This window comes from Podarcis muralis, chromosome 2, assembly GCF_964188315.1.
Source record: "Podarcis muralis chromosome 2, rPodMur119.hap1.1, whole genome shotgun sequence".
In the NCBI taxonomy this organism is placed as follows: domain Eukaryota; kingdom Metazoa; phylum Chordata; class Lepidosauria; order Squamata; family Lacertidae; genus Podarcis; species Podarcis muralis.
Window position 1 is genome coordinate 59464879 of NC_135656.1, and position 25714 is coordinate 59490592.

Here is a 25714-nt window from a genome sequence, read left to right on the forward strand (position 1 = left end):
AGACTTTTTTTGTTGTGCTGTCAAGCTAAGATATGTTGTTGTGTGGGGTGAGTGTTTGGCCAAGAGGATTTTGCTTCATTTTGCTCTTCTCTTACCTTCTCACATTCACAGTCATAGACATTTGCAAAATATACAATAATGTCACAGAGTCATGCTTTGAAAGCTCATCTTTTTTATCCAGCTGCTAGGACTATGGCAGCACTTTATATGCTATCTTAACTAACAGTGTGCCCACCTTATGTATGTTGCTATGAATATATTCTGCAGTGGGTTGTCCAGAGCCACAGGCCCAAAGGAGAGCCTGTTCGAGTGGTTTAGTACAAGGATACCAAAGAAGAATGCCAAAGACACCAAATTGACCAGTTCTAATGCTTCATTAACGAAAAGTGTGAATTTACAACACAGCATGCAAAGCCCTGCTTCTGTTATAGACTCAGGATGGACACAGAAGCAGTAGGACTCTTACATGTCTTAACCGCGAAGTGCTAATATATTAAGCATTACTTATACAAAAAGCAAGCTACATAAGCTGCTCCAGTAGCCCAGTTAACTCATGCCTGGAATAGAGGCCCCTCCCCAATTCTCATCCATCTCTTGGATAATGGAATAGCTGACAGGCAGGCAGCATGAGAAGCCTCTCCTTTCCCAACTAACTGAAGAAGCTACATCTAAAGTGGAGTCCATAGAAGCTCATGCTGTAAAGAATTTGTTAGTCTACTGGTGCGTCCAGACTGTTGCTGTTTTCAGGTGGAATTCAATCATGTACCAGCAAATTTAGTTTGTGCTATTATAGCTGGTTTGGCAGTCATCTTGCACAATCAATCTGCTTCCCACCATAACTAAAAGGAAAGGGATGGGGAAATATACGGGAAAGTGTGGGATAACAATTGCTTGATGCAATGTTATATAACTTCCCCACAAACAAATCAGAACAAATGCTCAAGTAAAAAGCTGGTGTCATCTGACTTCCTTGCAAACTATAGGGTTGTTGTTGGTTTTTGTTGTTTCCTATTTAATGCTCTAGAGTGCCACTTACAAATCATAAAATGGCAGTTCTGCAAATGGTCCCTATATGTAGCCTAAGCCATTTACAACAACTTACTCAAATAAACAAGTTAAAAATCAGATGGTACCTGACATTATTTGGCTTCTGGATTTTAGTGGTCTAAGGGTGATGGAGAAAATTAACATATATAGCTGAGCTGCAAGTTGAGAATGGAGACTGACTTAGTAGATAGGAAATGCAGAAAAATAAACTTTGTTATGCTGAGAAAGAGACGTCGCCTTTCCTATCCTACTCACATCCTCAGCCTTTACTTATGCCAGCCCACGCAACCTTATTTGCATTTCAAATATCTGGATGCACTAAAGGCAGCTAGACCTTCCAGCGTCACAAATGATGGGACATTTCAACTAGCAGGTTGCTGACAGCGAGTTCAGAAATTTCCTTTAAGGCTTTATTTACATTTGATTAATGCGCCTCACAGTTCTGACATGACAAGGAGTAGATCTCTTGGATCAGCTTTCAGGCTGTCAAGCTGAAACGGAAGCTTAGTGTTTTTCTTTCGGCATACTGCAGGTTCTTGCAAGTTTGGCTCTGCAATGATACTGTTAAATTTTGGGTCAGCACAGGAAAAAACGTACAGGGGAAAATTGGTGTATCCAAATTGGTCTTTCTTGTACAGTAGTAATATTCCAGGATATAACCCTGCTGCAAGGTTGCTGGCAGCTATCCGTGTTATTACAAGCTCATGCAGTTACAGAATTAAAACATTTTGCAGGTCAGGAACCTAGCAATGCCTTACTCCTGGTCAGACAACTTTCCTTTGATCCCAGCATTGTCTACTGGCTGGCAGTGGCTCTCCAGAGAATTAAGTAGAGGTCGTTCACACCACCTACCACCCAGTACAGTTAACTGGAGAGCCTAGGGATTGAATGCTGGGATGCTGTGCATGCAAAGTATGTGTTCTACCTCTGAGCTATGGTCCTTCCTGATTTAATATTACATTTAGAATGCAATTGAATGCTCTCAGATTATCCAAAGGAAATATCCGGCATTGTGTAAATTAAAGACAATTTTGTATCATTAGACTTTTTAAACTAAGAATGCATTGGAGGTTCTTACAATTCTTACTAACAAACGGTAAGATTTTTAAATGCCTGGTTCTTTTTTATTATTATGGATTGCTTTGGGAGGTCATCTTACCTGCAGGTGACTGCAGGCTCTCACTATTTTGTGGGCAGGATCTAAGTGCAAACTGGAAAGTTAGTTGCATAAAATTCCAATGGATTAATGCACTCTGTCACTCTAGAGCACAAATCTACTGGGGGCATGGAAAACTTTGCTGTAAGGAAGGTAATGGGAAAATGCACTGAAAAGTGTGGGATGAATGATTATTGAGAAGACATGCAAACGCTCATCCAGCAAATCGGGATGAAGGCTCATTGTTGTATAACCACCCTTTATACAAATAAAAATAAATGCTCCATAAAGACCAGACATAGGCTAGTCATTGCACAAACAAATCAGGATGATTGCTGAATAAACAGGTCATCTGGAACAGCCCACAGATACATGATTAAAAATAAAGTAGCATCACATTTCAATAGCATTCTGTAGTCTGCCAGGTTCAATTTCTAATGTGATCATTGCCTCTCCTTATGATTTAATTTCAGTTGCAGGGGCAGGGGGCTTATCAGCATATTTACATATACACTCCTGTCATCATGACGGGAAAATGAACAGAAAGCCCACGGCTGCTGCACTGATAGGCGTTGTCATTGAGAAGTTAAAGGGAGGGGAAAGGGTACCTGCTGTCCTCTGTGAAGGTAAATGCACCTGCCATATCCAAATCAGAGACCGATTTTCCACCACCCCTCTTAGGAGGAAATGAACCCCCACCCCTGTCTACTTTGCTGCAGCCCTAGTTTCATCTCTGCTATTCACAATCTTTCAGGTGGCAACTGTGCAATATGCAACCCCTGCTTAAGGCCAGAGAACTGTGTACAAATATGTACAAATATAAATGGGGGGGGGTCTAGAAATCTTATAGTTACCCTTTCCTGACTTAATAATTTCCAGAAATCTCAGGTACATGAAGTAGCATTTTGGTGTATTTGTTTGAACTTATTCTTGTGAGTAAGTCTTGGTAGAAATATCAAGATAATTTTCCCAATATTTCGTTTTCAGATTTGCAGCTTATTAGTCCATTCTTTGAAGGATGTTTGGAGATAACAATATGAATTATATCACTTTGAGTTAATCCCTGTTTTGTTTCTAGTGGGGAGAAAGTTCTTTATGATCATAAAATTGTATTGTGGAGGAGCAGAAATTAGCATATGTACAGATTAGCCTGCAAGATACATCAAGTCTCTCTGGTTTCCATCAAACTTCTATAAACATCTCAAGGGTTTGAAAAGCTTAAGAATATTAAGCCTGCAACTGCAAACTTTTAAACTTATCTGAATAGTATATTTCTGAAACTTTTTGAACTCATCCATATGAAATGCAGTGGGGACAATATGATACAAACATTTTCAGTTGTGAAGGACTAGTTGGCTCTAAGTAATTAATAGACACATTGTTACCCTTCATTTAGCTAGTTAAGTGTGTGACATCCTATTCTCATCTAGATCAGGATGGGCAGTTGAAGAAGTTAGGATGTAAATCAAGGGCTTACTATCTGTCCCTAGTCACTAGCTAGGCATCACTGTTCTGTCTAACCAAGAGGCCGTTTTCCATTCCCACATTGGCATAGCACTTCCTTATCCTAACATCCATCAAGTAAAGAAGCTGGAACTGGATACAACCAGCACACAGCACATTTGAAGGTTAAAGCAAGAGGTAGCCTAGTAGGTGGTCACCGGTTGGGCTACAGGTGGAGGTGGAAATTGTGGGAAGCAACCAGTAATTTATTTCCTATTGCTCGGAAGCCAAAAGAACACCTAGTAATTACTAGGCAGCTTGCACTCTACACTTACTTTCTCTAGATAGCCCCTGTCTGCTTTCTGAAATAAGCCTGCTCCTGGAAAAGAACTGGCTTTCTGATTCTGCCAGCTGTAACCTGTGTTGCAGTCAAGCGCCCGCGGGGGTGGGGGAGCCTTGCTTAGAAGCTTTGTGGTTGGCACTAGCAATGCACATAGGAATGGGCAGATATGTTTTGGTCTACATTAACCCATACATTCATAATCTGTGGTTTTTTAAAAACCACAGAGACATTTCTGTTAAAATATGTTTCAGCATATTTTCTCTCAAAATACACATCTCTAAATGTATTTTGATGCAGTTCCTGGCTAAGAAAATGTGTTGGAACATTTGTGAAGTGTGAAAACTAATGGATGGTGAAGTTCTGTTCCGCACTTCAGTCTGGCCCCTCAGATCATCATGGTTTCTAGAAAGTTCATCAAAGATCTCTAGTTTGCAGTGATGCTGTAACAGCTTCATTTGCACATTTATTTCCACCATGTTTGGAAGAGTTTATTTATCTATTACATTAATATCTCAGGATAGTGTGCATGAGTCTCCTTCCCCCTCAGCCATTTTTATCTTCACAACAGCTGTGTGAGGTAGGTCAGAGTGAGAGGCAGTGACTGGACCATGTATGGTGCATTATACCCCTTTAACAAATTGTCTTATTGGTGTGGCATTGACTTCCTCTGTGGTTCATTTCCTCAACTCCATTCTAGAAAGGAGTTCCTAACTGTGGTTACTCGTGACTATGATATATTGGGAGTAACATGCTGTTTGAAGTACAGTGGTACCTCAGGTTACATACGCTTCAGGTTACATACGCTTTAGGTTACAGACTCCGCTAACCCAGAAATAGTGCTTCAGGTTAAGAACTTTGCTTCAGGATGAGAACAGAAATCGTGCTCCGGCAGTGCGGCGGCAGCAGGAGGCCCCATTAGCTAAAGTGGTGCTTCAGGTTAAGAACAGTTTTAGGTTAAGAACGGACCTCCGGAACAAATTAAGTACTTAACCTGAGGTACCACTGTAATTGCATGGCAGGAGCTATATACATGGTCCTAGCGTGATGTAAGAGCAACCAGGAAGATTGTATTAACCACCCTGGTGAGAGAACATATGAAGTGTGTTTTAATAGGACAACTGCATATTAGTGTTTACTATGTTTTGCTAAAAATAGAAGAATCAATTGTTTCAAGCCCTAAGTGTAAGTTAACAGCTTATTAGAATTCCAGGCTTCTCATGTTTGACAAGTTCTGCTGCTGTTAAATATCACATTCTCACCTTTGGATTTTCAACAGCTGTTTTGGTTTGTTTGACACACCTCCCGATTTTCAATCTTTTTTGCAGGTAGTAACTATAATATCTCAAAAACAGGAAGACATTTCTGTCTTTATAACTTCAAGTTGAAAATTGCTTCTTGGTGATTTGGGAGCTCTATATTCTCTTGAGCAATAGCTATCTGGTTAGGAAGCCTTCTGAAATAATATTTTGTTTCATTTGATTTCCTTGTGTCAGAGGTCAGGCTATGCTGAGGAGAAAGGAAACACTGACCTTTTATCACTGAAACACAGAGGAATGTATTCTGGAAAGTTCAACAGAATGACATTTTTTTCTCTGTGATCAGACTTCATTGCTTGTCTGTACTGAATTAAAGAAATGTGCAACTTTTGTACAAGGAAGCTGTTTTTAGTTGTTGAAGAGCTAAATCTCCACTTTTGTTGCTGTTTGCTCTGTTTTTTTAAGTTTAATAATAATAAGAATAATAAGAATAGTTTATTATTTATACCCCGCCTATCTGGCTGGGTTTCCCCAGCCACTCTGGGTGGCTCCCAACACAATATTAGTAGTAGTAGTAGTAGTAGTAGTAGTAGTAATAGTAGTAGTAGTAGTAGTAGTAGTAATAGTAAATACTACTACTACTACTACTACTACTACTAATAATAATAATAATAATAATAATAATGTGATAAAACATCAAACATTAAAAAATTGCCTTCAGATGTCTTCTAAAAGTCAGGTGGTTGTTTGTGGGATTTTGGAGTAAGTATTTTGTATATTGTGAATACCATCCCTTTCCTGTGTCCCTTTGGTTTGCCGGGTTTTTATCTGGAGGTTTTGTGCTGCGTGATGGAGCAATGGGTGATGTGCCAGGGGAATTTGTGGGGATGGGGTTGGGGACAGTTTACCTACTTCTGTTTTCCATTCTTTAAGCATGGTCTGTGTGAACCTGTTTAGTGTTGTGGGAATTTTCTTTAGTTTGTTTGGGAGTTATGGGTATGCTGTGGTGCAGGTATTTTCAATTGTGTCCCTCTCCAGGTGTACCCATTGTTTTGTCTCGTCTTCTAGTATATACGGGATTATGTGGCGTACTTGGTTGAAGACTGACTCAGTTGTGGATCAATCTCATTGCTATGCCTTATTAACTAGGCTAATATAAAAATAGGTGAAATTAAGGAAGCTTTTTCTTTTTTAAAGAGCAAGAATTTATTATAAGGTTAAGTTAAATATATATATATAATTTGTCCATAGACTCTTTATTGGATGAGATAGTTTTTGTTGATTTCTCTTCATACCCTTGCACAGTCTCTAATGCTGATTAGGAGGGTTCATTCTTCATCTGGAACTGTTTGGGGCCACTGGGGAAAGAGGAATTGGTGAAAATTGATCTTCCTCCATTGTTGGTGCAAGTCTGCTAAGTGCAACGCTTGCTCCAACTTGATAAGACTCTCTTATGACTTGTTTTTTACCTGGGTAGATAATCTAACTATTCAGTAAAAAAAAGAAAGATAACAATACAAACAGAATATTGGGCTATACTTCCTATACAATGATGTGAAATCACATATATTTTTAAGTGGTTGATTTATTCCAGCCAACATGGTTCTGGACATTTTTGTCTTTACCCCATTACCCTGACATTTCTACACATACATTAACTGCATTCTGTTGATGGAATATCTGGGATGCTATTGTATTATTAATGGACGTATATGTGGGCACCGCCATTCCCAGTCTTGAATGAAGAAATGGGGTGTCCTTTTGACCCTGCTAACAATGGTACGAGCATTCATTCGGTTTTGTCCTGATCACTAACATGAAAAAGTGAAACTCCCTCCTTTATCTTCTTTCAGGAAGATAACAGGGAACAAAAAAACCCATGTTATGTCTACCACCCAAATGCAATGTTTGTCCATATTCAGAGGCCTAGCTAATCTCCTATCAAAATTGTGGTCTTGAGCATTAACCACTTAGCCAGTCATTTTCACACTGAATACAAATTGAATTGTCATTCAATAGCTGCAGCTCAAAGGATTGGGAATTACCTTTATACTCTGCAACGTAGAGCGCTCATGAGGAACAGACTATGATAAAAGTAGGTAGTCATATTCTACTCCCCTCTCCCCTCCCCAATAAAATTGAATCTGTCTCCACGGTAATTCTGCTCTGTGGATACTAACAACCTTTGCATTTGAGTCTCACTGCAATCATTATTGTAGTTTAGTGGTACATCCACTGAACCAGTATATTATGCTTTTTGTCTATTTATCTTATTTTTATTTCCTCTTTATTGACTATTCTAGCAAGCTCTTTCAAACTCAAACACTGTTCAAGCTTACAAAAAGTTTATCTTGGGAATATTATCGCTTCAAGCAGATGACACCATGCAATTTTATGGCTTATAACTTTTTGTCATTCATTATTAGTCTTCCCACACAGGTGCTACAACAGACACTGCTAATACATTTCAGTTATTTTCTGCCTTGCAATTTGAAAGTCCAGATACGTATCAGCAAGTGCGTATAAATATACTTTCGAACGTTTGGAGGCCAGTTCACTTAATTCACCTATCTGGAATTACATGTGGTAGATATTCGGATCAACTTCACACAGTTGGAACCATCAATTTCTACAAAGAATGATAATTTTTGATAGCGCACAGCCTAAAAATAATAAAAATAATGGTAACATAGGTGAAGTCAACAAGCCAGCATTACAGCGGCTGCAGTAGGCCAGTACAGTTCCAGGTGATCTAGAGCCAATCGTGATCACCTTTAGCCATTCTTGTTTCTCTTTAGACCTTGAAATATTGACATGGCCCTTATTTGTTTGACACAACCACAAGGTTTTGTGTTAGCCCAAGCTTCATCTAGATTCCTAAGGAGCATGGCTGGAGACTTCCTCAAAGGCCAGGGGTGATGGTACTGCATGAAAAACAAATTTAGCAGATTAAAAGAACTAGCATATTGATATATACTTCCTTTCCTCAATGTGATTGGGAACCTACTACCAAAAAAGATGGGAAAGTGCTTCTTCTGCCCATAATCACACATATTTATGTGAAGAGAGGCCTCCCTCTATTTTATGACAACTCACTGTGTGTGGGAGAAGAGGAGGAGTAGGGAATTGTGTACATGTGTTCACATGTTAGTTCTGGTGTCAGCTCTAGATGAATGGACAACAATATGGCAGGCATTAGTGGTACAACAACAACACATGAACTGTAAAGTACTTCATGGAATGAAACAAAAAATAGTGATTTCACACAATGATTCAAGATATAAAGCTTTGTCCTCACACTCTAGGATAAAAAGGTGTTCCTTCCTGTATGAGGTAAATTGCCTTTTGCCACAAAAGTGAATGTTAAGGAGTGAGGCTCAACTAGCATCCTTAAATAGACCAGCATGCTACCTTATGATTGGTTCTTCCACAAGATCCTGGTATCCCATTACCACATTCTTTGAGGCTGCTACTTAACTCTTTTGAGGGCAAGGAGACAGAACATTCTGTCATGCAGCATGTGAAAGTCTGTGTGGCTGTTAGTGTAAGAACACAAAGACTGAGGATGCATAAAAAGAAGGCATAAAGGGAACACATATACAGTGGTACCTCGGGTTAAGTACTTAATTCGTTCCGGAGGTCCGTACTTAACCTGAAACTGTTCTTAACCTGAAGCACCACTTTAGCTAATGGGGCCTCCTGCTGCTGCCGCGCCGCCAGAGCACGATTTCTGTTCTCATCCTGAAGCAAAGTTCTTAACCTGAAGCAGTATTTCTGGGTTAGCGGAGTCTGTAACCTGAAGCGTATGTAACCCAAGGTACCACTTTAGTAGCAGGAGAACCAGTATATTCAATTGGAAAAATAGAAAAATCTAATTAAAGGAAGTGTGTGTGTGTGTGTGTGTGTAAGAAATTAAGGCCACAAATAGAGATGTGGCAGAGTTTGGAAGCAGTGAAGTTTGGGAAAGAATCTGAGCAAAGAAACCAGTTGATATAAAACTTCAATAGTCTAAATAAGAACATGGTTTTAATTTACTCTTACAAGGCAAGATAATAAAAACACTAGCCTATTCCACTGAGTCCCCCCTTTCATATCTCTTATGGCTTCCCTTTATTTCTCCAGTAGGTATCAACCCCAACAGAAAGCAGTGGTCATGGGCTACAAGTGACTATGGTTCAGTCTCTTATCCAGTTAGTATGCTAGTCTGATTTCTAATCAGCAGCAGGAAGAAGTTTATTAACTGATTAGTTTCCTGACTCAGAGCAACCTAAGTATTCAAGTACCTTCATCAGATTTCTAATATCAGAGTTTTCTACTATCAGTGAAGCTCTGTATAATTATAAAATGTGTGGAGTAGTACTGAGTGACCATAGCTAAAGATCCTTGAATCAAATTTGCTTTGTGTACTATTCTACACGCAAAGTTCACATGTGAACCTGATACTAGTTGACTGTCATCTAGAATTCATAATGATCCAGCTATTGTTGGAAGTTTAAGATTGTAGTTTCCTGCTGGATAATTTGTTGCTGTTTATTGATGGAGGAGTTGGGTGGGCTATCTCTGTGCAAATTCCCATACCTTTTCGTTTAAATTATTGGCATGGTGTGCATGGTGTGTTCTTGTCTCTGACATGGCTATCAAAAAATAAAATGGATTCCGCTTGTGCTACTTGTATTAATACAGTAACATGGATTCATCTTGACCAATGTTTTACTGCTAAGCTTTCTGCTGGGAAGTTTTCAGGCATACAAGGAATCTAGGCATCTCACCTGCCAGAAGCAATAATTTCTGTGCAGATTTGTGTTAGGGGTGGCACTGTTCTACCTATTAATTTTGAGATGATGATAAGGTGATAATGACAGAACTTAGCATGATATTAAATTTGTGAATGGATGTAGAGAGGCATTAAAAGCTACCCAGCAAAGTCATCTAGACAGAGCAGTAATAATATTATCAAACTTTAGAGGAAAATAAGAGGAGGAAAGATATTTATTAAGTATATTTTCAGCCTTTTTGATGTGTTCCAGTGGTTGGTTACAATATAATTGCACAAGAACCATTCCAGACACTTAAAGATACACCATTGAAAGTTCAGTCATAAGAACTACCAGAAATGCAGTGATGGCATAAGTGAACAGACAAATGAATAGGTCCTTGCCTGGTGCCAAAATGCCAAAAGCATATATGATTCTAGGAGAGGTTATTCCAGAGTCAAAGTGTTACCACAGAGAAGTCCCAGGTGATGAACTGATGTATTTCCCCTCAGTGGTAGGACCCAGGCATGTTGATACAAGGAGAGGCATTCCTTCAGATATCTGGTTCCCAAACTGTTTGGGAACTTCATTCTGGAAGCAAACAGGCAGCCAATGTAGATCTGTCAGGATTGGTGTTATTGTTAGGATATTTCCGTTCCACCTTAAAAAGGGAGCAGGTTGTTGTGTCACAGCCTGCGTATTTCCTGTTCACAGGAAGTATATGTTTTGTATATGCTTTCGTTTTCTCTCTGTGCCTGAGACATTGAAGCAGGCAGTCATGTTTTTTCTTTGTTCTGACCAACGCTGAATAAACTTGTAAATATGCTCTCCTGAGTGCATCTTTCGCTATGCGAACTCTGCTGATAGAGCGTGCACGAGCTCTGGAATGTGGCAAGCTATTTCTGAGGCCTCGTGTCGCTAATTGACTGATACTGCGTATCTACGGGAGATCTACGGGAGATACAGGGGGTTGGACTCGATGGCCCTTGTGGTCTATTCCAACTCTATGATTCTATGATGGATCATCCAGCATCGGCGTGGGGGCATGATGGACTTTGTCTCCCTGGCAGTATCCCAACAGTTATATGATCCCACTTCTGAAAGAACTCGGGAGAAACAAAAGGAATTAAGGGTTGGTAGGGACATTGCCAATCGCATGGTCAGCAGTTCAAATCCCCGCGGCAGGGTGAGCTCCCGTCTTTCGGTCCCAGCTCCTGCCCACCTAGCAGTTTGAAAGCACCCCTAAATGCAAGTAGATAAATAGGTACCGCTTTATAGCGGGAAGGTAAACAGCGTTTCCGTATGCTGCGCTGGTGCCGGCTTGCCAGAGCAGCTTCATCACGCTGGCCACGTGACCCGGAAGTGTCTCCGGACAGCGCTGGCCCCCGGCCTCTTAAGTGAGATGGGCGCACAACCCTATAGTCGGATACGACTGGCCCGTACGGGCAGGGGTACCTTTACCTTTACCTTTTAGGGACAAGGACAGTAGTGATCATGAGACAGCATCACATGCTGGAAAGGTGCTGGTGAGTAGAATAGCAAGCAGTAACTTGGGGAGCTATTCATCTTGGAATAGATTGTTACCTGGCTATTGCATTAAAACCCTTGAAGCATTTTCACACACACCCTCCTTTCAGAGTACTGCCTTCTACACTTTCTCCTTCCAGAGCTGGCATTTTTTCAGGCTCTTCATCTTTCTTACAGTGTGTTCAGCACTGGCCAAGCTGAAAGCATAATTCATCACTGCCATTACAGAAGACAGTGAGCCTTGGTATTGTGAGAAAACATGAGTTCACACCTAATAACGGGCTAAAAAAGATTAAATGAGATTTCCATTCCAGGAGATGGAAAGATATAAATTTAATATTAAAAGCAATAAGTTAAGTTGGGAAATAAGATTCAGGAATAATTCAACAGCTACAAAAGTATTGTCTGATTATGTAGTTTTTATGAGCTATCAAAGTTAAGTATTCAAGCGACAGTAGCTATGGTGGCAGGGTTGTTGTTTTTCAGAGGAAAGCATTTCTAATTAAACATACTTGATAATAAGACTAATTCAGTAAGCATGATGAACTAAGCAGGGGAATTGATCATGTATCTATGATAGCCATGGCTGGCAGAATCAAAGTGGATTTGGCAAGCTTCTGCAATGAACTCGCTTCCAAAAATAAAAAATAAATATGGATTTATTTATTTTTGCTGTTAGGTCCTGTAAGCTCTCCACAGTCAAATCTCAATGAATATTCTATAAACAGTAGCCAGTTTATCACCTCCACACAAGCTTTGTGGAAACAAATCAGAAGGAATGCTGAAAGTGATCTAATTTGCAAAAGTGACAAATTATAGAAGGAAAGCAATGGTAAACTGTTACAGGAAAAACAACAAATATTCCCGTGATACTTTAAAAACTAACAAACATGTCATAGCAGTAGCATTAATGGGCCAGAAACAAGGGTGGGGGAGAAATTAGATTCAGTTTGCATTTAAAGGCGGACGTACCTAATTCACACTTAAGTGAACTGAAACATAGCCATCCTTTGAAATTCACACTTCTCCAAATTTTGCAGGGCACTTTTCCAACCCAAGTAATATGTACAACAATTCATATACTGGGGTAAAGAGTGCGTATAAATGCATATATTAGTGAAAGGGATGTGAAGAAATGTGTATAGTAGCAGAAATTCGCAATAAATTGTTGATGATTTTCACAAGGACTTTCCTAAAAAAGAAAGAAAGAAAACACAAACCAATGTGGAAATGTGGAGAGGTGAACCCAAGACTGGTAAAATGAAAAATTAGAAAGACTGAAATTGACAGAGTCACCCATCCCTAGCTGGAGCCTGTCATAATATGTCATAAGACTGTTGGCTGGTTAAGGAACTATATTCTAGATCAGAAAAGGTTGCCCGTCTTAGTTAAAGTTTGAAAATATGTTTTATATTGTTATTCAATGTGGGGGAAACACCCTACTAGTTTAATATGAAAGTTAAGTTTATCTCATGTTGGCTCAAGCTCTACAAGGCCAGGAAAGTGGAAGCTAAGGCTGATGTCTTAACAACAAACAACAACAACAACATTTAACTGCTAACCACATGGCATCTCATTTTCAGACTGGGAGGAAGCCTTTAAATGCCATTATGTTCAGTAGGCTAGCACAGACAAATCTGGTCCAGATCTGGAAGCTACCTTCACAATCCCAAAGCTCAGGCACATAACTGATAGAGGTATACTGGCTTCAGGACCACTTAGTCTCTCTTTCTTTCTCGCTGTTTCAGGATCAGTTAAAAATAAAGATTACACTTTAAAAACTAACAAACATGTCATGGCATATTTACTCAGTCTCTCATGCAACTAGTTAGTGCTTAGGATCCTTACAAGTACGGATACAGTAGCCCAGAAGTTTTTCCAGTTTATTGAAAGAAGCTGGAGGTAGGAGAGGAAAGAGACACCAGCAAGTCATTGCCTGTGTAAATGTGTGCAAGTGAATAGAAATGACCATCTGCATTCAGAAAGATTTAATTCTGGATAAGTCTGCTTAGGGTTGCACTTTATTCTTCTTATGTGAGATCTTATAGTTAAATTGCACAGTGAGAACAGTAGCTTGTATATCCTTGTGACTGTAAGAAGAAAGTATTGTGTGATCTAGCAATGCATTTGCTCATTCTGCCGCTGCCGCAGATCATATGTGAACACATCCTTCTTGCAAAGAGAACAAAAAGTAGCTTTGCAAAATAACAGTGTGCTTTGTGCTAGGGGAAAATGTCAAAAATCAGACAGAATGCTTGTCATCCTTATTTTGCGCCAAAAATGAAACTTACCATTTTGAAGTGTCTTCACCTTTTCTGTCCATCCTGGAGAAATATGCTCATTACTGTGTTGTTGCTTTTACTGTGTTGTTCCCTGTTTAGGGGAGTTTTTAATGTTTAATGCTGTATTTTGTTTTTAATATTCGATTGGAAGCTGCCCAGAGTGGCTGGGGAAACCCAGCCAGATGGGCAGGGGTATAAATAAATTATTATTATTATTATTGTTATTGTTATTGTTATTGTTATTGTTATTATTCCTTTTAATACATCATGTAGGAAATACCTCCAAAGGAGGAAAAAAAATCTTTTCCCCATGGTCTTCATGGCATCCATATTCATATGAGATCACTTTTTGCTACTTTACTTACTGGAGAAGTAAAAAGAGACAGGAAGAGTCTTGTGAGTAATGAATATTCACAAATTTTTGAATCCTGAAGAATTTTCAGGCAGAAGTGATCTGAGCGCTGTGGTGGACAAGGAGCAGCACATGCTTCGTATGCCAGGTTCAAAAGCCAACATCTCCTATTACAGCAAGTAGAGTTGGGAAAGATCCCTATCCTGGGACCCTGGAGATATAGACTATAAGCCTGACTCTGCATGCATCTTCATCTGATTAGATGACCATGAGTCCAATTCCTAAAAATCCCTGCATCAAATAACCATTCATTCCATGGTCTAGAGTCATTACCATTTTTAAGTCTGTTTCATATCATAAAACTGCTCTGATAGAACATAGATAGAACATAGATAGTGCTATATGTTTAGGTAAAGTGCATGACAATGGTACTGTATTGTTCAGAGTGTTGTATGATCTTTGATGAAGGAAAAATTAGGGCCAGATTCAACTAACACGTACTAACAGAAGTTAATGCAATAGACCTTTCCCCCTCTCTCCTCTCTTGCGCCCCCACAGCTCCCCCACATCTGCTTCAAAGGGTCAGAAGAATCCCAGAACAGCATGCAGGAGAAGGAGAGAGGAGATCGTCTCATTGGGCAAACATAAACGTTTGCACTGATGAGACAATCTCCTTTGCATTAGTCAGCTCCCCCTTTTAGGAGGGGTTGCTTTGCGGGTGGGAATCCGGGTCCTCGCAGCAACCCTGGAGTCATATATTGGTCACCTAGTTGTCGGGGCCGGGTATGAATTTTTCCACTTGGCAAAATTGGTTTTCGCCTACCTAGTAGCAATTGTCACAACTTTGTAAGGTTAGGTATTGGGTAAGCCTTATTATGGGAGGAGAGTCTGTTGCCTCCATCTGCCCCTTCTCGTTAAGGGGATCCCGTTAAAGGGATCTGGGGGTGTGGTTCCTGTCCAAAGCCTGGGCATGGGCTAGGGTCATGCCATGACCCCATCAGTGACCCTGGGGGTGCTCTTAATTTATGTACATCATAGGGCTCCCCCTTTCAGTGGTTGACCCTTAAGAGACTTCCTGCAGTCGGGCAGGAGTCAGGATATAGTCTTGCTTCACCCAATTGCCTAAGCCAAACCGCTCACATTTGTAACCAATAAAGTTGTGGCCTTATTTATCCCATTAACCCATATACTTGTGTTGGTGTATTTATTTTGGGGAGAGCTAGGGGGTCCAGGGCCTCGCCACACAATATTGTAGTCCATCCTTAAAGCTGAAATTTGTGTGCATTTTTAAATATTTGTCTATCACAAACAGCAGAAATTAGCTGGTCATTTATACAACTCCTTGAAAAACTTTCCACTTAGTGTTTTCAGTTATCTCCATTGAGGTAGAACACTTGTAACACTAAATGTCAAAATGAGATAAACTGGTTGTACTTGACTGGTATTTGTTTCCCTATAGATTTTAACCAGTGGGGCTTGTAGTTCTTTGTGGAACATAATTACAATTTGATTTATAATTTAACTTGCAGGGAACCATGACTTCTGGAGAGCACTCGTTTTATCTGATATTAATTATTCTCAAAATGATTAAGAGTTAAGCCAATAAAAGCAAAATTTTGAGTTGCTTCCATAATACAAAGCAAAAACTATGGACACATATTTCATTACTGGCCATTGTTACCCTTGTTACTTGCTCTGGGTAGGTCAATAGTGAATGAGGTTTTAATTTTATGTTCTTCTTTGATCTCATATATTTAGATATCATTCATGGGAAAACCAAGAAATTACAGGCCTGTTAAAGTCTGTCGTTACATTAGTGAAAGGCATTATAAAATCTCAAATTCTAAGTATATAGGCCTTGCTGAGGACAAATCAACATGGTTTCTGTAAAGAGCAGTTCTGCTTCATGAACATCTTTAGGGTTTTCTTAGAGAAGAAATGGCAGCCAGCAGCCACCAAAAGACCTAGGAGTGCCATGAACACGTTCTCCAAACAAGCAATGAGCCAATGGTGGTTCCAGGGAAGTTCTCATCCAACTAATCCCCCAGTTTTAAGCTCCTCTAGAAAATGGCTTTGGAAAGACACAATTTTCAGGGAAGATAGTATAGGTGAGAGGAGGGATACTTAACTCTTGCCCCATACATCACTTCTTCACCACAGTGGCTGTCTACCTAGCTAGGGTTCCCAACCCATGTCTTTGTTAGGGATATGTGAACACAGTCTTGCTCACCCCCAAAATCGATGAGAATTTTTAGGGTGTTGCTTTCGGATGTTGAAAGAAAAAAACCAATGCAAGAATGCTCAAGAGCATCAAATCTTATAAACCTTTAAAATCACCTTGACATCATAGCCTTAGGCTGTTCTGCAACTTGACTGGGCCTGAGAGGGTTTGTATATTGGACTGCTACAGCTGGGGATCCCATGCTATCCATAGTTTCTGCTTTGCAGAGGAGAAGTAGCCAAGGTTTGGACTGTCAGTTTCGCCTAGTTAGTGAAGAGACAAACATTTTATCTGCGGGAAGAGTCCATAATTTTAAAAGGCCTCGGAAATGAAGTATGTTAAAAAGGAAGAGGCTTAGAGGAATAGTCTGGTTAATTATTAGATCCCAAATAAGAGAGACTCAGTGTCATACTGTGCAGAAATGTATGATTTTTATCTTCATTGTTTAATAAAGTAAACAAAATTTATATATTTATAAACTTATGAAAAGCAAACATTTATACATATAGACACATTCAAATGCATACCCAAAGCATCTTCAAACTGATGACTCTACTAAAATTTCGTAAGCAACTGAGGTGCAGTAACCTCAGAGATCTTGATTCCCCCAGATCTGTACTGCTATCCAAAATCGTCCCTGCCATATATATTTTGCATTATCTTTTCATGTGCACAAGTAGTATCACCTGACTTCCAACTGCCTTGGCAAATGTATCAGCATGTCTTCAATTATTCCTTCTGCCAAAGGGTGGATGGAGGGATTACAAGAAATATCCCAATAGTATATGCAATCCATTCACTGTGGAAACCAACCTAATTGAATGAATATTCTCCACCTCCCAAGAGACAGGGCAGAAAATGATAGCTAGGAAAATTACAGTGTGCTTAGAAGGTTGAGAGACTAACCTCTCTTACTAGAACAGGCTCAACTGGGAAATCTCCATTTGAATTAACAGGGAAAATGTGTAATTTGCTGGTACTAGAGTTTGCTTTAAATGGGCATTAGACCTTGGGGAGATGTTTATGGTATAGGCTAGGTTGGTTTCAACAAGCAGCTGCTCCAACCTTTCTTTGATGTTGAGATAATTTTCAATATTACAAAGCAAGGACATCAAAAAGCACAGGTGTAACAAACAGCCTCAACAAAGATGGATGCTGGGTATTGTGAATGATATTATGTGTGTTCTACTAGATAAAGTTTTCACTGCACCCACACAGTAGAGGTCTACAGTTAACTGTTTGAGGTAGCATTCATGTTTTAACAACAGCAAGGTGTTGTATTTCCGTGAAAGCTACCCAGTGACAACTCACTTTCAACTCGGAGGTTCAAAGCTTGAGCAGGCATTTATGGAACAAAACTATTTTTTTATTTAATTACAGTCAATGAATGTTTAACATTTTCTGGTTTCAAAAGTGTGGCACAAAACTTAGTTTAAAATACAAACTCTTTACATAGGAACTTTTAAACAGCAGTCTTTTACAAACCAAGTCACAGGTAGACAACATCCCCCCCAAAGTCTATCAGTGTCCTAACCAGCAACACCCACTCATCCTTTTCTTGGATTTAACTTGCCCTCGGGGAATGAAAACTGGGTTGCCCTGCCTAGCTAACTGCATTCAGTTCTGATCCCAACTGTCCATACTGTTAGTCCCTCTCCCACTGAGAGTCAAATCCCTATCTTTGAGAGCCAATTCACTATCTGTCCCTCCTGACAGATACGCGCTAAGAAGACCGCTCAGACAGAAAGTCCCTATCTGCCTGTTAAACTGTCAGCAGCTCATTTAAATTCCACGCTCACTCTCCTGATTGGCTGATTGCCTCAGCTGCTATCACTGCTTCAGCTCCTATACTGTTATTGATCTACCTGGAAAGTAATGGTCAGCTGGCCTTGGTCTGCCGTTCCAGGACACTGATGCACAAAAGGCCATTTCTTGCCATTTACTTAATGCAAAATTAAGATTAGCATTTCAGTCCCCAAATATGAGAATGTATCGAGAGTAGTACACTCGCTCTAGAGCTCTTTTATTCATCTCATTGCTGCTAGATTAGTGTACAATGGATAACTGCAATTTATCCAACATTTATAGTCCTATTTAGCTAATGTTTTTGCTATTCATAACCTAAGCATTTTATGTAAGCTTCCTTTTTTTGACAAGTTTGCAAAACATCTGTGAAATGTGTTCCTATGTAATAAAGAGTTTACTTGCTTCAAGGAGTTTAATTATCAGGTTTATAAAGCAGAAGTTAAAAAAACAAGAATGAGATTCTGGGTGGAGTTGCATAAATTTGGAACTCATCAAAGTTAATCTGAGAAAGTAATTTTTTGTGATTTGATTTGACTTTACTTTGGTTGTGATCTCTATGTCTAGGATAGTTGCAGGAGAAGTTAAAGCTAATTTCACCCTTCACATGGTAAGGGGCAAAATACAGGCTGAAATCTTTTTAAGCAATCTATAAGCTGTTCCAGGGGCCTTTTTTAGATGAAGAGTGGAACAAACATTATTTTAATAAATGCTGATGGTGCTATGCCACTTGGTATGTGTACATTGAACATTATTAATGCTGCTACCCACGCCCACCTTCAAAGCTTTCACTCTGGTGTCTTACATTAGCAAGTATAATAATGTTCTGAAGACAAGTGTGTGAAATACAGGTGAAACTCGAAAAATTAGAATATCGTGGAAAAGTTCATTTATTTCAGTCATTCAATTTAAAAGGTGAAACTAATACAGTGGTACCTCGGGTTAAGTACTTAATTCGTTCCAGAGGTCCGTTCTTAACCTGAAACTGTTCTTAACCTGAAGCACCACTTTAGCTAATGGGGCCTCCTGCTGCCGCTGCGCTGCCGAAGCACGACTTCTGTTCTCACCCTGAAGCAAAGTTCTTAACCTGAAGCACTATTTCTGGGTTAGCGGAGTCTGTAACCTGAAGCGTATGTAAGCTGAAGCGTATGTAACCTGAGGTACCACTGTATATGAGATAGACTCATGACATGCAAAGTGAGATATGTCAAGCCTTTATTAGTTATAATTGTGATGATCATGGCGTACAGCTGATGAAAACCCCAAATTAACAATCTCAGAAAATTAGAATATTAAATGAAATCCGCAAAACAAGGATTTGCAAATAGAGCAATCCTTCCCAGCACCCAACACCCAAAAGCTGCTGAGAACTTTTGAAAGAAAACTGTCACTAATTGATGTGCAAAAGTCGAGAACGGAACTTAAGATTCGAAAAATGAGAAAGTGAAAGAAACAAAAATGGACAGATTCTCCTATCCCATGCTATGACTGAGCAAGAATGAGTACTGATGCCATAATGCACTTGGACTCAAAAAGCCAACTGCAGTAAAAGTAAGTCAAAATAGAATAAATAAGAAAAGAAGAGCTTGGGAAAGGTAGGCACCAAGAGTTTGGGTGTATTGATTGGAATGAGGAACACAAAAGAAACCTCCAGAGAATCCCACCAGAACTCTTCCTGCATCCTGCTCCTTAGAGACAGAACTTTCAAAAGAGAAAGAAACACTGAAGAGCAAAGCTCTTTATTTCATCAGCACCTCTTCTTCCCAAAGGACTGTGATTGAAGAGCACTGCTAAAATTATTCCCTCAGATTACAAAATAGATTTGTAATCTGGTTTGGAACCCTCCCTTTCACATTTCCCCCCTATAGTAAGCTTAAATACATAGTTTGACTTTTGAGCAGATGCACTGTAATTGTGTCTTTGACACCCACAACCCCAAAGCTTCAGGGGACATTGCTTTGGTTAAGGGCATGTTGGACAGATCCCGCTTCACCTTGAACAAAATTATTATCCCTCCAAAGCATTCTGCTTGGGATTCATCTGGATCCCTGCACACCACTAAGATTAACATATTCTTCATATAGCTGATTTATAACTATTGATATACTTAGTAGATAGCCTACAACTACTAATATTGTTTAAATTAAAGCTTGTTGCTGCATTGCAAACGTTTTAAAGAAAATTTTAAACATTTAAAAATTGTATGTTTCAATATATTACAATTTATTTCTTATTCCCAATGGTTTATAATCCTCTCACCTTGCTGGTTTCATTACATAAATGTTACATGTCTAAATAATATGTACTGTTGATGTAAAGGTAAAGAAAGGTAAAGGTGGTCTGTGGTCTAAACCACAGAGCCTAGGGCTTGCCAATCAGAAGGTCAGCGGTTGGAATCCCCGCAACGGGGTGAGCTCCTGTTGCTCGGTCCCAGGTCCTGCCAACCTAGCAGTTCGAAAGCATGTCAAAGTGCAAGTAGGTAAATAGGTACTGCTCTGGTGGGAAGGTAAACGGTGTTTCCGTGTGCTGCTCTGGTTCACCAGAAGCGGCTTTGTCATGCTTGCCACATGACCCGGAAGCTGTACGCCGGCTCCCTCGACCAATAAAGCGAGATGAGTGCCCAACCCCAGAGTCATCCGCGACTGGACTTAACGGTCAGGAGTCCCTTTACCTTTACTAGTCACTTGTACTAGTGAATTAAGATTCCAAATGCTCAGATGGGCAAAGACCCTACTGAGGCCACTACTGATCAGTTACTTTTAGGGAGTATAGTTCTAATAGTAATTAGCATTGGAGGGTTTTCTCCCTCCCCCTACCCTTTCTAACTTCACAAAACATAGGACTTAAAAAATTCAGGTCCAGGTTTATCCACAACTATGGCAAAATCATTCGACATATAACATTAAGAGCTCATGAAAGATAAGCTCATTTCTGTTTAGTTTGCCTATACTTGTCAAGCATGACATTTTATTACAGGTTGTTTTTTTTAATAGAATTTTCTTGCCTACAGAACTGTATATTTATTTAGGTAATGGAAATAGCTAGATGACTTGCATTGGAATTTAGAAAGTATACATGGATATTCTGATTTTAAATTTTGTCTTGCATCAAATGTATCTTTGAATTGTTGGGGGGGGGGACTGAAAAATGTTTGCATTCTTTCCCAATATGTAAATTCATTCTTTTATGTTTCCTCATTTATTATGCTTACGTCATCAGGAAGTTGAGGTATGTTTGCTTCTTCTTGTTAACAATTGAATACCTAAGAGGTACTGCATGGCATTTTATATACAGTCAACATTTTAAATAATGGTTTAGCCTCTTTGTTCCAAAACTTGTTCATTTTCTGGTCTCTGGTCTATGAAATAGACTGGAAAGTATTGAGCAATAGTTTGTTCTGTTTGGAAACTATATCAGGTGGTATTCCACTTAGCTTTCTTCAGAGTAGACCCACAGAAATGAGCAAAATGTAGCTGAATGCTGCCCATTAAACTTCTGTATTGTCATCCCTGGTTTAACATCTGGGTACAAAATGGCTCTAGGCAAATTGATCCAGTTGGGAAGGAAGATCAAACTGGTACAGGCATTTAATCACACAAACTTCACTAAGTGAGCGCACCTTGGACTTTTCCAGTGCTCAGTTAATAAAGCAGCAATAGCACAATAAATGTCGTTGTTAAACTTTATTTATTTAAAATATTTATAAAGTGTCTCCCATTAACATAGTATCACCACGTCAGTGTACAAGAAAGCATGTCGTTTTCTACATGCTAAAAGTTTATAGATCAGAGGTTTCTCTAAAAACAAAAACAAAACCCCCCACACTTCCCTTATCTATGTATTTCTCCCCCCCCACACACACACACAAACATGCTTTTATTCCTAAGAGACTTTGAGTTGTATTGAACATAGCATTAAAACTAAGGTTCCATCAGTGCCCCTCCTCCCCCTGTGTGCTCCCTAATTCTGTTGTTGGAGTTCCCCCAACTTTCCAGAGCAGAACTGGGGGTAGCATTATCATCACACTAGATGGAATCGTTGTGCTGCCTTTCCCTACAGTGCAGTGGGTTAAATGAATATGTTCCTCTCAATTTAGATAATGTAAGTAATGAATAGCTTGGGGAAGAAAAGACACTTAAGAAATACTAAAGCATTGTATTTTGTATAGGAACAAATTAAAAGCAATTAAGCTTAAAGCGGGGGTCAGGTCTAATAATACTTTTTGTGAGAGTGAAATATGCTTCTGCAAGTCATTTGTTCAGTTGAGCAGTAAAACTTCATAGTAGTGAATCCACTGCATTAGAAGAAGCTCTGGGATGCAGAAGCTGCTAAAATAAAATGGTGCTATTTTAGAATATGTACATTGAAAATATCTTCTTATTCTTAACTAGCTGTCATTTCCTGCTCCGTGTGATTAGATCAATTTCCCACTCCAGCTCACACTTTTTATATACCTCTCTGCCCTTTTGTAAACCGCTTTGAGGTTTTATTACAACCAGGAGATATGTAGATCTTATGGAAGGGGGGAAAACCCATTTGTATCACCTTCAAAATATGCCTAATGCCATATAAATTAGCAAGTTGCGCACAAATTAAGCAAGCTTTGTCTGTAGGCTTGCAATCTAACAAAAAGGCACGATGATATTAGGGAGGAAATGGAAGAACGGTATAAAGGGGTTGAAGAGCAGCAGTTGGGAGAAGCAAGAATGTAAAGGAGTTTTTACTTCAATGTAAAAGAGTCAGCTGTTAAATGGAAGAGCACTCCAGGGAACGAGAAATGGAAATAGGTGGGGAATAGAAAAAGTGTACTTAGGTTTAACTAGGAAATTGGTACCTTTAGAGTGAAGGCTTTAGGAAGAAGTGTGTATAGAAATAAGAGATGATAGAGAGGGGAAAAGATAATGCAAAATTATTTAAATACAAGTAGCTTAAAGCACTGATGAGAAGGAAGAGGAACCAAGTGACAGGAGCAGTATAACCAGAGTGGGGTTGGGAATTGCATGAGCTGAAAGGCAAGTAGAATATATTAGGCAGGTGGCAGAGTTGAATACAGACTATAGAATTTTGAGAGCAGAAACAGCAGTACCAACAAGAAGAATGCTACAATTTATCTGTGCAGAAAATGGAGGAAATAATAATGACCATGAATAAGTGCAGTCTACTTCATTTGGTAGTGAATGGTTTACCTTAAATGTTAAGACTTTGAAAGACCATGGACATATGGAGGAAATGAGAATGCCTAGATTTTAAGCTTGAGGAGAAAAAACAATATGAACACGCGCAAGAGAAAGTTCTGCATAAGAGGAAAAATCAGAAGCTCAATTTTGACCCAAATTAAGTTTGAGAAAATGGATATTATTCATATGAATACAAGGGTATCAGAAAACCGCAGGGGGTTGGAACATGAAAAGAAGAAATGGTTTGGGTGTAGGTGAGTATAGTTGCAACTCAATATAATGTGGTATGTGAGAGGAAATAAGCAGATAAAAGAGCTAAAAGGGTGAATGTCAGGGATGAAAAGAAAAGGGCCCAGTACTCAGTTCTTTCAGAAAGGATAAGAGGTGGTTAAGCAGAACCATTGTTAGAAACTCTGAAGTAATGACAAGAAAGTTACTGCTTAACTCCAATACTCAAGCAAGCAATGGAAGTGGGTCAGTCAGCTGGACTAGAGGCTAAAGAACCAGAAGCAGGAATACAGAGAAGAGATATTGCTGCAATAAGATTACTAGAAATAGAAGAGAGAGAGTGAAAAGAACTAAAACCAATTTGAAAACGACCTATGGAAAGACTATACTTTCTAGAATTATCTCTGTACTGTCAAACAAGGGCTGTAATCAAAACATTTGGCCAAGTGAACTGTGAGGAGCAAACCTTTTCTGAGCTGGAAGCAAGTGGGCAGTGTTGCATTCATCTAGCTGTTACTTGCTATTTTTTGACCCTTAAGCTTTTTTTTCCTCTAAGAGGGTTGGAGGAAGAGAAGATAGGCTGAGCGGCTTTAAAAAAAAAAAGTGACAACATTTGGAGGAGGGAAAGTAAGACATTGGAAAAGAGCAGTATCCTCAAGAAAGAGAGGAACAATGAGAGAGAGTGGGGAATGAGAATCAAACACTTTTTGTGTGTGTGTAACAAGGGTAGACTTACAGGAATGAAAAAGAGAACATATAGAGAATAATTGCAAATATGCAATAAAAAGGAATGCTAGGGCAATGGATGTCAGGAAGCAAGAGAAAATTGAGTGAGCGACATGAGTAGTAAAGTGGAAAGAGAGAATCATGAAAGACAAATATGAGTGAATAATCACAGAAAAAGAAGCAAATAAGGAAACCTCAGCCAATACAGGAGATGAGGAGGAGGAATGTAGATGGGGGTAAAGGGAATGGATTTTTAAAATCTGTTTTAAAATGCTTTCACCAAAAACTTCTGGAGGAAAGGATGAAAGGAGCAAGTGAAGAAGTTATACAATGTCCACAGCAGCAGGGGACTGAAATGGAGAGAGAGATGAAGAGAAGCTCTCAGAATCAATTGACTGAAGGTTGCAAAAGGGACAAGTAGCAATCATTTTGCTTCATTAAGAGATAATAATTTGTTTTTTTATTTGAACAAAATGATGTCCAATATTAGTGATACTCAGAGTAGGCTCACTGAAATGAATAGATTTTATAACTTAAATCCATACATTTCAGTGGGTCTACCCCAGAGTGTATTGGATATAATCCAAGATCACTAAAATTACCACGTGCAGTATGACTAGACAATAGCAAGGCAACTTTAATTCATTTTTTAAAATGTAGATAAATGTAGGGGATGGGTAATGTACTAAGGTTGACTAGTTAAATGGTTAAATTCAAGACAGCTCACTAAATCTTTTGCTTGTTAAGTAGTTGAAAATATTGGGTTTTTAAAATGTCATTTGCATGTCACCCTTCATGACTTCTTTATTACCCCAGAGTGCTTTACAGGAGAGGATTACCTAGTAAAAAAACAACAACAAACCTGTAGTATTTTTATCATCTCTAGCACAGAAATATGAGGCCTACTCCCAGTCAATTCTCTCCCATGCAGGATATGCACACCCAGGAAGAGCCATTTGCCATGCTTACAAAATCTGGTATTGTGAATTGGAATCCTGATTGTGCATCTTGAGGAGGAAGAGGAGACTTAGCTGATAGCAGCCAGTGTGTGGCCCTGTTGAGAAAGGAAGCAACCTCTGCCTCTGCTTGTCTTGTGCTCACTACTTGCACAATATTACAGTTCCTTATGCATAGCTCTTAAACAGATGCCTTACCACAAAGGCCAGTTTCACAGATTTCATTTGTAAATATGTTGCTAGTGCTGATTTCTACATGCCACAGACAGAGGAAAGGTCACTTACCACTAACGTGTGTTATGGGTAAAAGAACCTTTGCTATCAAATTTAGTCACTGCAATTCATAATGCCTTTGCTTTGAATATGAATATCAGCAAATTAAAAAGCCCAGCTGTAATATGAAGCATTATTACTTCCAGACTTTTCCTCTAACTCAGATATAA

The 25714-nt window shown here is 39.2% G+C and overlaps 1 protein-coding gene and 1 non-coding gene across 3 annotated transcripts in view; both read left to right on the forward strand.

Annotated features, from left to right (window-relative positions):
* SPOCK1 (SPARC (osteonectin), cwcv and kazal like domains proteoglycan 1) overlaps positions 1–25714 on the forward strand; it is a 405646-nt gene that overhangs the window by 99714 nt on the left and 280218 nt on the right. The window lies entirely within an intron of this gene.
* On the forward strand, positions 23969–24178 carry LOC114593093 (small nucleolar RNA U3). The gene has a single exon (XR_003705591.2). It is a non-coding gene; the product is annotated as a small nucleolar RNA U3 (small nucleolar RNA).